This window comes from Humulus lupulus, chromosome 3, assembly GCF_963169125.1.
Source record: "Humulus lupulus chromosome 3, drHumLupu1.1, whole genome shotgun sequence".
NCBI lineage: Eukaryota > Viridiplantae > Streptophyta > Magnoliopsida > Rosales > Cannabaceae > Humulus > Humulus lupulus.
Window position 1 is genome coordinate 30366827 of NC_084795.1, and position 16617 is coordinate 30383443.

The following is a 16617-nucleotide window of genomic DNA, read 5'->3' on the forward strand; positions in this document are numbered from 1 at the left end:
ATAGTAAAGCTTTGATGAAGCATCAAGCGGCTAGTCGACATACGAACAACACCCCTTCTTAATGACACTGACACATGTTACCCTCGTGTACAAAAATTCTTGCCAGGTCATCCACAGCTATTTTGGGTAAACATTTTCCCCCCAAGTTTATTTTACTGTGACCAACATTAAGTAAACTTAGAAAATTGACTCTTCGCTTACCCCACCAAATCTGTCAGAGTCGCCCATGCTTTCTTGAAAAAGGTGATCAATCATGTCCAATCAAGGCTTTTCGGCTTCAAAAACTTGTCTGACGGTTATTACACTTCCCCATACTCTGAAAAAAGTAATTCATGATTACTTTTTTTTTATTGTGTCACAGTCACTATAAATAATACCCCAACCCACATATTCACTTTTTACTTTCCACTCGCCATCTCTTTTTCCAGAACTCCGAAGAACTCCGATTTTTAGAGCCCAGAAATCCCAGGAAATTTCATCGTTGATCCAAGGAACTTCCATCCGGACGCTCAAATCTTTCATGTTCAGACTCCACCTTTCGTCTAAGTAAGTTTCACGAACCTTTCAGTTGTTTAAGTTGCCATGCAGAGTTGGTTTTTATTCGTTTCGTATCTGAGTTCTTGGCTGTTCTTGACCGAAACTGTCTTGGGGTAAATGAGTATGTTGATCGATGCTTGATAGGGTAGTGAAATAACGTTGCATAGGAGTTAGGAGTCAATTTGACAGTCGAGATTATAGATTTAGGGGTGTAAAATTGAAGTAAAAATTCGATTTTTAAGCTAGTTGAAAAACTGGGTTTTTCCCCTCCTTTCGTAGTTGAGAAAGCTTTTTCTGAAAAACTTTTTACTTCCGCTTTTTAATCTGTTTCTCAAACTACTCGTATAAAACGTAGTGTTTTTGCTATAATGCTGCTGGTTGTATAAGAGCTTAACTTTTATACGCGAGCAACGTTATTCCAACTCTCAACACTGATTTTTAGGCTTTATGTTCTCATCTCCCCCTTTCTCTGTTCGCAACTTTTCATGCAAAATCCGTGGGGAGGTGAGAGGCCTATCGACGACGAATTGCTAGCCTAATTACTTGAGGACGAGGAACAATCGTCGCTACTGATACCAGAAATTCCTTTTTCTCGAGCTAACCTAAACATTTTATGTGGTTATGATGTGATGAGAATTTGATACCCTATTGGTAATTTTAAGAGATGGGTTAGACTATGGTGGGAAAGGACTCATCAGTTGACTTGATAGAGTTGGCTATGACCGACTTTCATATGATCTTGGGCTTAAGGGTAAGAAACCCTTGTATTTGTTGGCACTGTGCATGGACCCCATATACTTATGACATCTATACTTAGAGCTAGAGACCTATTACAGGAGAATGCATAGGACTCTTAGCTAGTATGGTGGATACCACTCAGGTCGGGCTAATGCGACCAGGACAGACTAGATTAGTTTGTGAGTTTCTGGATGTGTTTCCTGGGATTTTTCAGGGTTACCTCTATACATCGAGAGATAGAATGGTGATTATGTTGGTGACAAGGACGGAACTAGGTCTAGGGCAACATATTGAATGTCTTCAGCAAAGTTGTAGGAACTAAAGGTTCAGTTATTGAGCAAGACGATATTCTCCAAGGTTGAGGGTCAGGAAGAAGGGTTATGCAGAAGACTGCCTTTTATATCAGATATGGGCTTTAGGAGTTTTTAGTCATGTCTGTTGGTTTGATTAATGCCCTAGTTTTTTTATGAATAGATGAACATGGTGTTCAAAGATTATTAGGATTAGTTTGTGATCATTTCCATCGACGATATTGTGGTATACTCTAAGTTAGAGATTGGCCAAGGCCAAGGAACGCCTTAGAGGTCAGGAGTTTCCTTGTATGGGAAGGGTATTACATGTGTTTTGTGGAAGAGTTTTTGAGAATTGGTACCTCATTGACAGAAAATGTGATTGCCTATGCATCACGTTAGTTGAAGGATATGACCAGAGCTGGAATAAAGTTACTGGTGGGCTAGTTGGCCAACATCACATTCACTTTACTCTTATAGAGAGGATCAAAGGAAAACAATTGAGTGACCCGCAGATGGGAAATATTAGAGGGGATTTCTTAGCTGGATTAGCTAAGGAATATACAGTGCAGGCATGGGTTTATGGAGGTATAAAGATTAGATTTGTATTCCGATGGACACTAGGATCAGATGAAAGATTCTGGATGAATCTTATACTACCCCTTATTCTTTACATTCAGGCACCATGAAAATGTACCAGGATGTAAGGGCTTTATATTGGTGGCCTAGGATGAAGATGGACGTAACTAAGTATGTGGAAAAGTGCCTCACCTGTTAGCAGGTCAAGGTAGAGTATCAGAAACCAGTGAGGCTATTACAGCCTCTAAATATCCCATAGTGGATGTGGGAGGACATCACGATGGATTTCGTGGTGGGATGCCTAGGATAGTGGGCCAGCATGATTTAGTTTGGGTTATTATGGACCGATATATGAAGTCGGCTCACTTTTTACTAGTGAGGATGAATAATACAATTGGTTAGTATGCAGATCTCTATGTGAAAGAGATAGTATACCTTCATAGGATTTTGAGGTCCATCCTATTGGATAGGAACCATATCTTTACTTCCAAGTTTTGGGGGAAGGTTATAGAAGGTGATAAGTACACAGCTAAAGTTCAGTACAACTTATCATCCTCAGACTGATGGTAAATCAGAGAGGATTATCCAGATATTAGAGGACATGCTGAGAGCTTGTATATTGGACTTTGAAGATTCCTAGAATGAATAATTTCCTTTAATAGAGGTTTCCTATAGTGATAGCTACCAGTTGACTATTGGAGAAGCAACTTATGAGATGTTGTATGGTAGGAAGTGTAAATCGCCCATTCACTGGGATGAGATGGGTGAGAGGAAATATTTGGGTCCTAAGTTATTTTAGAGGACCACTGAGGCTATTGAAAAGATGAGAGCTCGGGTGCTTGCTTATTAGAATAGACAGAAAAGTTATGATAATTTCAAATGCAAGAACGTGGAGTTCCAAGTGGGAGACTATGTCTTCCTAAGAATTTCACCATGGAAATGGGTGAAGGAATTTGGGAAAAAGGGAAAGTTGAGCCCTATATTTGTAGGACCATTTGAGATCCTGGAGAGGATCGGTCAGGTGGCCTATAGGTTGGCCTTATTTTCGGCACTATCGGTCGTACACAATGTATTTCCTATTTCCATGTTGAGGAAACATGTATTAGATGAGACTCATGTGTTGAGTTGTGAGGATCTAGAAGTGGAGGCAGAGTTACCCTATGAGGAACAGCCAGTTCAGATTGTAACAGAAAGGACAAGGTTCTGAGGAACAAGCTATACCTTTGGTTAAGGTACTATACTAAAACAATAAGGTTGAGGGAGCAACCTGGGAACTGGAATCAAATATGCGGGATCTATATCTCAGGATGTTTAGATAAAATTTCGAGGACGAAATTTCTGTAAATAGGGGATAGTTGTAACATCCCAAATTACCTAATAAGGCTTAGGGCCTTGATTAGGGGGTCGATGGAAATTATGTGATTAGGTGATATATATGTGTATCACTATATGATTGTGTGAGTTATATTATAATATGACTTGATATGCATGTGGGCCCATTTTTATTTAATAGGGAAATTTTCGTAATTTGACTCATGATGGGTATATTTGGCATATATGTGAAATATGCGTGAGACCACATTATTATATGGATATGTTTGGGTTACTCGGCACGAGGCGATCCTAGGGAGCAAGCTAGTGGGGAAGTCGCAACAGGACTAATACTTGACTCGGGGTGAGTCAAGGGGTATTTTGGGTATTTAGTACATTACCGGGATTGATCGAGTAATGGGAAATTATTTGAGAATATTAGAAATAACGGGAATGTTGAGACATTAATTATGATTAACGGGATAAGTGGAAAATGACAAAACTATCCTTGAGGGGTTGTGAGAGATGAATTTGGCCCTAGGGGAATTTATGTCATTTTGGTGCCTAATTAGTGACTTAGTCACTTTTCCCTTCAGCAGTAGGAAACCCCAAAAATAGAGATGCTCTCCCTCAACTTTTTCTCTATCTCGTTAGTCCCTCTTTCTCTCTATTCTTGGATTGATTTTTGAGGAAATTAACGGAAAACTTAAGCTTGGATTGAAGGCTTGACTTTGAGGCTTGATTAGCTACAACTAAGAGGATTTAATCCATTGTTGAGGTAAGCTTCAATCTCTGTTTTGATTGTTTTCTGTTTTGAGTTTTAGGTGTTCTTGATCTTTGAAGCTCAAGGTCTTGGATTGAGTTTTTGGTAGAGGTTTTGATTGAAGTTAAGCTTGGGTTTTGATGGTGTTAGTGTGCTATTAATGTTTGGGGGTTTGAATTATGGTTTTGGGAATTGATTGGGATGGTTTTTGGTAAGGTTTTGGCTGAGGAAAAACAAGGATTTATGGATTTGTGGGGTCATGTTGCGGTCCTGTTCTTGGGCGTCGCGGCCCGTGCGAACCCAGGGCGCAGAGGCAATTCTGTCTGGGAGGCATGTCGCGGCCCGTGTCTTGAATTTCAGACAGGGGAGTTTTTGTCTGAGGGGCATGCCATGCCCCTTAAGGACAAGTCGCGGCATGCCTGGACAACTTTGGCCAAAATGGATATTTAGTGATAGGAATTCAAACCTCAAAACCTAGCATCCAGCATTTTTATATTTTAAATTTTCAAATTTGAATGATTATTTTATTTATGTTGTTGTTATTAATCCTAGCGTCCAACATTTTAATTTTTTAAATAATGAGATCTCATTGTCTGTTTAAATTTTAAATAAATATTTTATTTCAATGTCTTAAATTATTTATTTGTTTAATATTTTAAACGGATTCCCTAAGTAACGTCTCAGGAAATTGGGGCGTTATAGTATGGTATCAGAGCAAAATTGTCCTAAGGAATCTGTGGTAATCCCTAACATGTAAAGTTCATCGCCAAGGACGAGCTCGACTAAGTGTACTACAAGTGCTAAATTCTTACTTATGTGAATTTTGTCTTTTAAGTTTATGCATATAGTAGTACTAGATGTTGAAGCTCATAACTCCATTTTAGTGTTGTTTTAAAATGTGTTTTGTGGTAATCTTGAGTCTTTATGTTTGTTTTGTGCAAGATTACGCTTTTGTTTGTCTTTGTTGCAGGTCGGTGTGTTGAATCATAAGTTAAATGTTAAATGAATAGGAAATGTGGGAAAAATTGAGCTTTTGGTGGTTGTTTGACTTAAATTGGTGCTAAGGATGAATTATAATACATTTTTTATGAATGAAGGATGTAAAAAGGCTAAAATCTGGAAAAAATAGAATTAGAGTCGCGGCATGGGCTTAAGGGCCGCGACTCTAGCAAAGTCAGAGGCTGAAGGTTTGCTGAAAGGAACTAGAGTCGCGACTTGGTCAATAGAGTAACAGCGCTAGAAGAAATAGAGGCAAAATCCAGAAGGTCCATGGAGAGGCGGGCCGTGACCTAGGTTTAGAGGGTTGCGGCGCTTGCAGATGTTAACCAGATGCTGAAGGGCTAAAAAAGACATAGGCCGCGACCTAGGAAAGGCCAAGTCGCGACCCGCCTATGAAAAAAGAGGAAATCATATTTTTTTTTTAGTTTAAATTCATACTTTAGGGTTTAATTAGGTTTAAGGTCAAATTTTAATTACAAGTTTAGAGATTAAATTAGATTTTGAGACTAGTTTTTCTACACTTTCATATTTTTTATTTCTTTTTCAAGTCTTTGGATTTTATGTTTATGAATAATTATTTTGTTGTTTTAGTCATGTCTGATATGAACTAAACATTTCTATCTAGGGTTTAATGTAGTCACATGGATTTCTATTTAATCTTATTATGATGTTCTATTGATTCTTCTTCTTTATTCTAATCTATATAATGTTTGCTTAATGTTAGTAAATATTTTATTAATATTTTCTTGATGATTTTGATTCAAAATTAGAAAGATGAGAATTGAATATGCTATCGTTATGTAGACATAAGTTACATATTAGACGAAAGTACTTGTATGGCTTGCGTAGTAATACCCTAGGTTTTTAATTATTGAATCAATCTTTATTTTTGCAAAGTTTATTTTAATTTTAAGTTTTAGTTTAAAAATCACTCTATTTTCGACAGCCAAATAGAAATTTAAACGCATTTATTAGTAATTGGTTGATAGTCCTTGTGGGAACGATACTTTATGTACTATCTATATTACTTGAATTGATTACGTATACTTGTGTATCATATTTTTGCAATCAAGTTTTTGGCACCGTTGGGGGACTTAATATCCAATATCAAAATTATTTGTTTTATTTTTGTTCTAATTTGGTTTTTATATTTTATACTCATTTTGATCAAGGATGTATTTTGTTTAAGGAAATATTTCTAATATGCGGGGAAGTAGACAAAAGAAGCTCATACCAATAGATCTTAAAATTGGAAGGACATGAAAAAAGAACCAAAAGATAAAGAAAAGGCTGGATTTTTCCATGGCTGCAAATTAAGGGAATGCAGTAAATCATGTCGCCAACGATGTCGAAGGGGCAGTGGCTGCTGAAGTCCCTACTGATCAAGGGGCTAGAAGTTTAAGAGATTATGTACTCCCAACTGTTACAGGAGTGCATTTATGCATCAGAATTCCAACAATTGCTGCGAATAATTTTTAGATTAAGTCGGTGATTCTGTAAATGGTCCAATCTACTGTTCAGTTTGAAGGCTTGCCTACAGAGGACCCTAACTTACACATTGCTAATTTCTTAGAGCTTTGTGTGACCTTTATGATGAATGGGGTGAGAGATGAAGAAATAAGGTTGAGGTTGTTTCCATTTTCACTAAGGGACCGAGCAAAGAGTTGGTTGATTTCCCTACAAGCTAACTTTATTACCACATTGGAGGAGCTCGCTCAAAAGTTCCTTGCAAAATTCTTTCCTCCATCTAAGGCTGCACGGTTGAGAGGGCGGATTAATAATTTATGTCAGATGGAGAGAGAGGGTCATTGTATGATGCATGGGATAGATTTAAAGAGTAATTAAGAAAGTATCCTCATCATGGGATTGAAAAATGGATGTTAGTTCATAATTTTTAGAATGGGTTAGGCAGTACTGCTCGCACTATCATAGATACAGCAGGAGGGGCATTTATGAGCAAGAGTGTTAACGAAGCTTATGATCTATTAGAAGAGATGGCCATGAACAATTCTCTAGTGGTCTACTAAGAGGGAAAATTCAAAGAAGGTGGCTGGGATGCTTGAATTAGATGTCATCTCAATGCTTACAGCTCAAGTGGAATCCTTGGCGAAACAACTACAACAGAATAAACTCACAGCTCAAGCCATACAATTACAAAGTGTTTGTGAAATATGTGGAATGGTGCACCTTACCATTGTCCTCAATGGATTTAAATAATTTTCCTATGGAACAAGTTTAAGCCATAGGAAATAGCCAAAGGCCAATCCATAACCCATATCCCATGTTCTACAATCAAGGGTGGCAGAATCACCCTAACTTGTCTTGGAAAAATAATCAAGGAGCACAACCACCATACCCACAAAATCATCCTCAATATCCACCCCATCAATCTAAATCCTCGACTGTATTATGATCTTCACCAAGCAATGCCACAACACCCACCACTATATCCTCAAGTTAACCCACCAGAAGTACAGTCAGACACGTTGAACCAATTTATGACAGAAACCAGGGCATCTATCAGGAGTTTGGAGACTCAAATGGGGCAATTGGCTACTTTGATGACAAACCAGGCTCAAGGGAACTTACCAAGCACTACCGAGGTAAACCCAAAAGAACAGTGCAATGTAATATCTTTGAGGAGTGGCAAGAAGTTAAAAGAGCCAACGGTAGCTGATAAGGAGAAGGAGTTATGTGGGTCTAATGTTACTGAGAATTCAGAGAAGCAGCCAGAAATAAGTATAGATCACCTGTAATGCCCTGGTTAGTCTAGGACTATTACTGTGAACTTTGAACCATGCATAACTCGCTAACCGGGTTCTTTGGTTAAAAATGTGCTTCTAGGTGTTATTAATAGGTGAAGGTGGAAAACCAATCAAAAGGAAAGGATATATTTTATTTAGAACATAAAACTATTTATGGGCCCATAAAAACGTTTACAAGTTATTTACGATGCAAAATGGTCATTACAGTTTAAAATTTACAACCCGCCGATCTAAGCGGAAAAAATAGGGTAAACCCCCTAGTTCCCCTGAGAACCCCTTGGCCGTGGTGGTCAAGCGGCCGCATATATACACATCACCACCTAAGCTCTCCACTCAAGGTTGGGTGAGCTTTTCTTTCCCTTTACCTGCACCACATAGCACCCATGAGCCAAAGCCTAGCAAGAAAACTCAATACTGCAAGAATATAACATCAACCGATGACCATAATAATCATCTAGGACTTTAGTCCAAAAAAGAGGAGTGACAGTTGTAAAATTCACTAAGGTGGGTTCTGTTCCCTTTACAAATAAGTGATCATTTCACTAACTTAAATGAGATAGGTATCTGATGAGATAGTCACCAACATAAACCTACCGAGTGACCATAGAGTCACTAACGTGGGATTCCGTTCCCTTAGCCATGTGACAAAACATCACCTAGGCCTTTGGCCTTGGCTCTAAGTAACTAGTCAAAGATTAGACAAGCACTTATAATTTTTATCGAACTTAGGGTCGGTCCAGCATTAATGCTCCATATGAGTCATTCAATGCAGATGTCGATTAGATCTAATCTTTTATCGACTCTGTGTTCATGACGCTTATGCCGTTTCTGACTCTTAGGTCAGTAACACGCGACCAGTGCCGATTCTGACTAGTCAGTGCCATACACAAGTAAGCAAGATTTGCTAAGCATTTAATATGCAATCAATGTCCACATTTAAACAATCAACATGCCTCTATAATAACCACGCATGTCATATACATAGGGTGCAGTTTTCTTACCTCTAGTTTGAGCGAGAATTAGTAAAAGAACGACCCTTGAGACCGATCGACCTTTATATTCCTTAGCGGTTACTTGGTCATAATCAATTATGGGATTCCATCAATAAAATGAATACAAAGGTTCCCGAACCAAGACCTAGACTCCGGGACATTGAATCCTACTAAACCATGTAGTAGGAACGATCCCGAGGCCTAAGATTTGAGTTCCCATGATCAAAACTCTACTTTGACCACAAAACCCTCAAGCGCCACAGTCCCCACCTCTCTGAGTTGCGGCCCCCATCCAAGACAGAGGCGCCTGAAGCAAGCGCCGTGGCCCTACTTCCCCATTGCCGCGGCCCCCAGGACCCTTATCTCCACCGCCCATCTGTACCATGCTCGGGCCGCAACTCCCAAGAACAGGGTCGCGGCCCCACCTGGAAGTTCAGCAATAACCCTGATTTTCCACCTTTTAATCCTCCCAAAAACCTACTTAAACATCTCCAAATCAAAAAATCAAAGTTCCCAAACATCCTAATGATCCAAAATCATCAAATCCCGAGGCTCAAACAAATCAAAAACTCACCAACACAAAAAATCCAAATCAGAGCTTAGAAACTCTAAAACTCAAAACGTAAAGCTTAGATTACCTGTGATTAAGTTGTTTCTCACTAAATCCTTCGGTCAAGAAGCTTCTAATCTTTCCTAGGATCACTATGCTTCGATCCTCGCTTGATTCTGACTCCTAAAACCCAAGTTTCCTTCGAAATTGCGACAAATGGTCAAAAAGGATAACAATTGCTAGAGAAAAGTGTTTGAACGTAGTTTTCTTTCTGACAAGTTACTTCAAGCTTAAGTAACCTCAAACAAATTCTAATGCTTGGGGTCCCAATCCCCGGGGGAAAAATAGTCAAAACTCCCAGAATTTCCTCCTAATCTCACTAACTCCCAATATATCATCAATTAATCATTCTTATTATCCAATATCCTAATAATTGACCCCGTTATGACAAAACCACTAACTTGCAACCTAAGATCGTCTCATGCCGAATAGCTCGAAAATATCCACATAATAATGGGATCTCATTCATAAATCACAAACATGCACCAATATGTACAAATATGCCATCAACAGGCCAAATTAGCAAAATGCCCTTATAATGAAATGTGGACCCACATGCATGCATTTAACATCATATTATATTATAATTCACATAAACATACATATAATCATTTAATGGCATAATAAATCAATTATGGACCTCCCGGCCTACTTATCCGACCATTAAATTGCATTAGGGATTTTGGGGCATTACAACTATCCCCTCCTTACAGAAATTTCGTCCTCGAAATTTACCTGAACAACTCGGGATACTAACTCTACATATCTGGCTCCAGCTCCCAGGTCGCTTCCTCGACCTTGCTGTTCCTCCACAATACCTTAACCAAAGGTATCGTCTTATTTCTGAGGACCTTGTCCTTTCTGTCAAGTATCTGGATTGTCTGCTCTTCAAAGGAGAGATCTGCCTCAAGCTTCAGATCTTCATAGCTCAAAACATGAGTCACATTAGATACGTACCTCCGAAGAGCTTAAACATGAAACACATTATGCACGGCTGATAATGCCGGAGGTAAGGCCAACCTGTAAGCCGCCTGACCAATCCTCTCCAGGATTTCAAATGGACCTACATATCTAGGGCTCAGCTTTCCCTTCTTCCCAAATATCCTCACCCCTTTCAATGGAGAGACTGTAAGGAAGATGTAGTCTCCCACTTGGAACTCCACGTTCCTACGCTTGGGATCTGCATAACTTTCTATCTACTCTGAGAAGCGAGCATCCGAGCTCTAATCTTCTCAATGGCCTCACTAGTCGTCTAAACTGCCTCAGGACCCAAGTATCTCCTTTCACCTTTCCCATCCCAATGAATGGGAGATTTGCACTTCCTACCATATAGCATCCCGTAAGGTGCAACTCCCATGGTAGACTGATAATTATTGTTGTAGGAAAACTCTATCAAAGGTAGATACTTACTCCAAGATCCACCAAAGTCTAGCACACATGCTCGCATCATGTCCTCTAATATCTGAATCGTCCTCTCAGATTGCCCATCTATTTGAGGATGATAAGCAGTACTGAACTTCAACTGTGTTCCCATTGCCTTCTCTAAAGTCCCCTAGAACTTGGAAGTAAAAGTGGGGTCCCAATCTGACACGATCGACCTCGGTGCTCCATGGAGGCGCACGATATCTCTTACATAGAGATCTGCATAGTGGTCAACTGTATATGTAGTCTTCACTGGCAAGAAGTGAGCAGACTTAGTATAGCAATCCACTATAACCCAAATATAATCATGCTGACCAACAGTCCTGGGTAACCCCACCCCGAAATCCATCGTGATGCCCTCCCATTTCCACTTTGTGATATCTAGAGGATGCAATAACCCTGCCACATGTCAAGCACTTAGCAACATATTCCACTACATCCTTCTTCATCCCCGGCCACCAATACAGTGATCTCACATCCTGATACATCTTCGTGGTGCCTGGATGCTATGAGTAAGGTGTAGTATGAGATTCATCCAAAATCTCTCACCTCATAGCAGTGTCTAACAGAACACCTATCCGCCCCCTCTATCACAGCAAGCCTAAATTAGATAGTGTATAATCTCTGGATGCTCCAGCCAAAACATCCTCTCTGATCTTGATCAGCTGTGGATCACCCAACTGACCCTCCTTGATTCTCTCCAACAGTGTAGACTGTAGCATAATATTGGCCAACTGGCCCACCAACAACTTTATACCAGCTCTGTTCATATCATCTGCTAACTCTCTGGCTATCAGTCTCACACTATGAATCTGTCTCGGACCCTTCCGGCTTAAAGCATCAGCTACTACGTTGGCCTTTCCTGGATGATACAAAATCTCACAATCATAATCTTTTACTAACTCCAGCCAACACATTTGTCTCATATTCAGATCTTTTGGTGTGAATAAGTATTTCAGGCTCTTGATCTGTATAAATCTCACACTTCTCCCCATAAAGATAGTGCCTCCATACCTTCAAAGAAAATACCACAGCCGCCAACTCCAAATCATGAGTGGGATATATCTTTTCCTACTCCTTCAACTGACGTGAGGCATAAATAATTACTATAACGCCCTAATTACCCCAGGACAGTTACTGTGAACGTTGAGCCGTGAATTTAACTCGCTACCCGAGTTCTTTGGTTAAAAACGTGCTTCTAGGTGCTATTAATAGGTTAAGGTGGAAAACCAATCAAAAGGAAAGGACATATTTTATTTAAAACATAAAACTGCTCATGGTCCCATCAAAACATTTACAAGTTATTTACAACTCAAAATGGTCATTACTGTTTAAATTTACAACCCGCCAACCTAAGCAGCAAAAATAGGGTAAACCCCCTAGTTCCTCTGAGAACTCCTTGGTTGTGGTGGTCAAGCAGTCGCATATGTACACAGCACCACCTAAGCTCTCCACTCAAGGCTGGGTTAGCTTTTCTTTCCCTTTACATGCACCACATAGCACCCATGAGCCAAAGCCCAACAAAAAAACACATAACTGCATGAGTATAATAACAACAATGATCATAATAATCATTCAGGACTTTCAATCCAAAGTAGAGGAGTGACAGTTAGAAAAGTCACTAAAGTGGGTTCCGTTCCCATCAGCCATGTGACGATCGGATCACCTGGGCTTTACAAATAAGTGATCCTTTCACTAGCTTATCAAGATAGGTGTTTGATAAATTGGTCACCAACATAACCTACCGCACGACCATAGAGTCACAACCATGGGATTCGACTCCCTAGCCACGTGACAAACAGTCACCTAGGCCTTTGGCCCTGGCTCTGAGTAACTAGTCCTAGACTAGTCAAGCGCTTATAATTATCATCGACCTTAGGGTCAGTCCAACATTAATGCTCCTAGAGTCATTCAATGCTGATATCGATTAGATCTAATCTTTTATCGGCCCTACGTTCATGACGCTTATGTCATTTCTGACTCTTAAGTCAGTAATTCACGACGAGTGTCGGCCTTGACTAGCAGTGCCATACACAAGTAAGCAGGAGTTGTTAAGCATTTAATATGCAATCAATGTCCACATTTATCAACCAACATGCCTCTGTAACAACCACGCATGTCATATACACAGGGTGTAGTTTTCTTACCTCTGATTAGAGGGAGAATGAATAAAAGAACGACCCTTGAGAATGATCTGACTTTTAGTCCTTTAGTGGTCACCTAGTCATAACCAAATATAGGATTCCATCAATAAACTGAACAACAAAGGTTCCCGAACCAAGACCTAGCCTACGGGACATCGAATCCCACTAAACCGGGTAGTAAGAATGATCCCGAGGCCTAAAACTGAGTTCATATGATAAAAACACCCAAATGGCCTCAAAACCCTTCATGAGCCACAGCCTTAGAACCTTGAGTCTTCTTCGAGCCCACTTGGGAACCTGCCATAACTACGATTTTCCCCATTTTAAACCTTCCAAAAACATACCTAAACATCTCCAAATCCAAAAATCAAAGTTCCCAAACATCCCAATGATCCAAAGTCATCAAATCCCTAGGCTCAAATGAATCAAAAACTCAACGATACACAAATCCAAATCAAAGCATAGAAACTCTAAAACTCAAAACTTAAAACTTGAATTACCTTTGATTGGGTTGTTTCTCATTAAATCCTTCGGTCAAGAAGCTTCTAATCTTTTCTAGAATCGCTATGCCTCGATCCTCGCTTGATTTCGACTCCTCGAACTCAAGATTTCTTCGAAATCTCCATAAACGTCACAAAGGTTAACGAGAGAGAGAAAAAGTGTTTTCAACGTACGGTTCTTTCTGACAGACTACTTCAAGCTTAAGTAACCTCAAATAAAACCTAATGCTCGGGGTCCCAAAAACATCATCGTGGACAAAATAGTCGAAACTCCCATAATTTCCTCCTGGTCTCAATAACTCCTAATTTATCATCAAATAACCATTTTCATTATCCAATATCTCAATAATGGACCCCGTTATGACAAATCCGCTAATTTGCAACATAGGACCGTCTCATGCCGAATAGCTCGAATATATCTCAATAATAATGGGATCTTATCCATAAATCACAATATGCACCAAAATACACAAATATGCCATCAACAGGCCAAATTACCAAAATGCCCTAATAATCAAATGTGGACCCACATGCATGCATTTAACATCATATTATAATATAATTCACATAAACATGCATATAATCATTTAATGGCATAATTAAAAAATTATGGCCCTCTCGGCCTACTAATCCAGCCATTAAACCGCATTAGGGATTTCAGGGCATTACAACTATCCCCTTCTTACAGAAATTTCGTCCTCAAAATTTACATGAACAACTCAGAATACTGATTCTGCATATCTGACTCCAGCTCCCAGGTCACTTCCTCGACCTTGCTGTTCCTCCACAGTACCTTAACCAGAGGTATAGTCTTATTCCTGAGGACCTTGTCCTTTTTGTCAAGTATCTAGACTGGCTGCTCCTCAAAGGAGAGATCTGCCTCAAGCTCCAGATCTTCGTAGTTCAAAATATGAGTCACATCAGATGCATACCTCCGAAGAGCTGAAATGTGATACACGTTATGCACGGCTGACAATGCCGGTGGCAAGGCCAACCTGTAAGCCACCTGACCAATCCTCTCCAGGATCTCAAATGGACCTACAAATCTAGGGCTCAGCTTTCCCTTCTTCCCAAACCTTCTCACCCCTTTCCATGGCGAAACTCTAAGGAAGACATAGTATCCCACTTGGAACTCCACGTTCTTGCGCTTGGGATCTGCATAGCTCTTCTGTCTACTCTGAGAAGTGAGCATCCGAGCTCTAATATTTTTAATGGCCTCACTGGTCCTCTGAAATGCCTCAGGACCCAAGTATCTCCTTTCACTTGTCTCATCCCAATGAATGGGAGATCTTCACTTCCTACCATACAACATCTCATAAGGTGCAACTCCAATGGTAGAATGATAACTATTGTTGTAGGAAAACTCTATCAAAGGTAGATACTTACTATAAGATCCACCAAAGTCCAACGCACATGCTCAGAGCATGTCTTCCAATATCAAGATCGTCCTCTCAGATTGCCCATCTTTCTGAGGATGATAAGCAATACTGAACTTCAATTGTGTTCCCATGGCCTTCTGTAGACTCCCCCAAAACTTGGAAGTAAAAGTGGGGTCACGATCTGACACGATCGACCTTGGCACTCCATGAAGGCGCACGATCTCTCTCACATAGAGATCTGCACACTGATGATCAACTGTACATGTAGTACTCACTGGCAAAAAGTGAGCTGACTTGGTGTAGCGATCCACTATCACCCAAATAGAATCATGCTGACCAACAGTCCTGGGTAAGCCCACCACGAAATCCATCGTGATGTCTTCCCACTTCCACTTTGGGATATCCAGAGGCTGCAATAACCGTGCCGACCTCTAATGCTCAATCTTGACCTATTGACAAGTTAATCACTTAGCCATATACTCCACTACATCCCTCTTCATCCCCGGCCACCAATACAACGATCTCACATCCTGATACATCTTCGTGGTGCTTGGATGCAAAGAGTAAGGTGTAGTATGAGATTCATCCAGAATCTCTTGTCTCAAAGCAGTGTCTAACAGAACACATATCCGCCCCTTGTATCTCAACAAGCCTAAATCAGACACTGTATAATCTCTGGATGCTCCAACCAAAATATCCTCTTTGATCTTGATCAGCTATGGATCACTCAACTGACCCTCCTTGATTCTCTCCAACAGTGTAGACTGTAGCGTAATATTAGCCAACTGGCCCACTAGCAACTCTATACCAGCTCTAGTCATATCATCTGCTAACTCTCTGGCTATTAGCCTCGCACCATAAATTTCTCCCAGACCCTTCCGACTTAAAGCTTCAACTACCACGTTGGCTTTTCCTGGATGATACAAAATCCCACAGCCATAATCTTTTACTAACTCCAGCCAACGCCTTTGTCTCATATTCAGATCTTTCTGCGTGAAGAAGTATTTCAGGCTCTTGTGGTCTGTATAAATCTCAAACTTCTCTCCATAAAGATAATGCCTCCATATCTTTAAAGCAAAGACCACAGCCTCCAAATCCAAATCATGAGTGGATATCTCTTTTCATACTCCTTCAACTGACGAGAGGCATAAGCAATTACTTTCTCTGACTGCATCAGAACACAACCTAAACCTTGATGTGAAGCATCACAATAAATCACAAACTTCTCCTGATCTATTGGAAGACTCAGAATCGGAGTTGTAATCAATCTCTGCTTCAGTTCCTAGAAGTTGTTCTTACATTTGTCTGACCACACAAATTTCTGACTCTTGCGTGTCAGCTCAATCAATGTAGTAGCAATCTTTGAGAACCCTTCCACGAAACGCCTATAATAACCTGCCAATCCAAGGATACTTCTAACCTCGGAAGCATTCTTTGGCCTTGGCCAATCTTTAACCGCTTCAATCTTCGCTGGATCTACCTTAATCCCATCCTTACTGACAATGTGCCCAAGAAAGGAAACCTGAGATAACCAGAACTCACATTTCTTAAACTTTACAAATAATATGTGTTCCCTCAGTCGCTGTAG